This window comes from Echinops telfairi, unplaced genomic scaffold (genome assembly GCF_000313985.2).
Source record: "Echinops telfairi isolate 266 unplaced genomic scaffold, ASM31398v2 ScPeMD7_7459;HRSCAF=8497, whole genome shotgun sequence".
NCBI classification, from domain to species: Eukaryota; Metazoa; Chordata; class Mammalia; order Afrosoricida; family Tenrecidae; genus Echinops; species Echinops telfairi.
This window is the reverse complement of record NW_022111359.1, coordinates 381,528-383,467: the sequence shown is the minus strand read 5'-3', so window position 1 is coordinate 383,467 and position 1,940 is coordinate 381,528.

Below are 1,940 nucleotides of genomic sequence, written 5' to 3'. Positions count from 1 at the left end.
CCTCCTCCCTGGGGGACGGACAACAGAAAAGTGGTTGAAGGGAGACATCAGACAGTGTAAGACGTGACCAAGTAATAATTTATAAATTATCAAAGGTTCGTGAGGGGGGCCAAAGAGGGAGGGAAAAATGAGGAGCTGATACTAAGGGCTCAAGTAGAAAGCAAATGTTCTGAGAATGATGAGGGCCACAAATGTACAAATGTGCTCGACACAGTGGATGGATGCATGGGTTGTGATGAGTTGTATGAGCCCCAATAAAATGATGAAAGAAGGAAAATGCCCTGGCTAATGCCCAGACTCTATGAAAAAACTGCATCAGGGTCAGAGAAAGGCTTAGTGCCAACTGCTTAGACCAAGCACAGTGACGAAAGTCAACATGCAGGCGACACGACCTTGCTTGCTGAAAGCCAAGGGGACTTGAAGCACTTGCTGATGAAGATCAAGGATTGCAGCCCTCAGTGTGGATTATGACTAAATGTAAGAAAGACCAAGCAACATCTTCACAAGCGGACCAGTAGGTAACATCGTATTAAGTGAAGAAAAGATTGAAGTTGTCAAGGATTTCCTCTTGCTTGGTTCCACAATCCATGCGTATGCTCCAAGAGATCAAATGACATCTGCATTAGGCAAATGTGTTGCATGAGATCTCTTGCAAAAGATTGGAAGAACAAAGATATTACTTTGAGGAATAAGGTGCCGCTGACCCACTGGTATTCCCAGTGGGAATGCTGGGCACTGAATAAGGGAGATGGAAGAAGAATGGATGCATTTGAATTGTGGGGCTGGAGAAGAACTTCTAAAGCACTTCGGACTGCTAAACGGATAAACCGATCTGTCTTGGAAGGAGTACAACCAGAATGCTCCTTTGAGGCAAAGATGGCAAGACCTCATCTTACCGTGTTTCTCCGAAAGTAGGACATCCCCCGAAAATAAGACCTACTTACAGTTTTGCCTCTCGCTGAAATATAAGGCATCACTCCGAAAATAAGACCTCCCTGAACATAAGGCCTCCCCGATAATAAGCCCCCCTCAAGCTACCGTAACTCTGGACTCTGGACCGTAGCAGCGGGTGCCGCTGCACAACTCACTGTTGGCCGCAGTGCAGCCGGAGCAGACAGAAAATGTGAGTAAATGTACCAAAAACTATAAGTAAATGTACCACAGATTGATGTACATGGAAATAATGGTAGTAACAAGACATTCTTGATACTGTAGGATTCACAGTTTGTCTGGTTATGCTGGTTTGTGATGACAACTACTACCGTACAGTATACGGGTGATAAATTTCCTTTTTTGTTATTCAACAATAAATGAGTGCCGTATTCTTCTTCATGGAAAAATAAGACCTCCCCTGAAAATAAGACCTAGCGCATCTTCGGGAGCAAAAATTAATATAAGACACTGTCTTATTTTCGGGGAAACAGGGTACATACTTGAGACCTGTTACCAGGAGCGGCCAGGCCCTGGAGAAGGACAATATGCTTGGTAATGTGCAGGGGCAGCAAAAAAGAGGAAGACCCTCAAGGAGATGGGTTGACACCCAATGGCTGCATCCGTGGGCTCAGGTAGAGGAATAACTGTGACAACGGCACAGGACTGTGCGCAATTTGTTCTGTTGTGCATACGGTTGCTATGGGTCTGAGCTGACTCAGTGGCCCCTAAATTGTTGTAAGTATACATATACGAGGGGTTATCCTCCCAAAATGGAAAAAAGCTCCAGAAGTGGAGCTTTCATAGTACGCATTTTGCATCCTCCCCGCCCCCGCTAGGCAACTATTGAGCAACTCTTTCTGAGTTAGTGCATCCAGTGGCATTGCCTGGGAAAGTTCTCTCTGGTCACAGTGAATTTTTTCATACCAGCAGTTTCGCTCGAACCTCGTTTTTTGTGATGGTTGATTTAAGATAACAATGGGTGACTGTGAAATTTTGTTTCCCGCTCA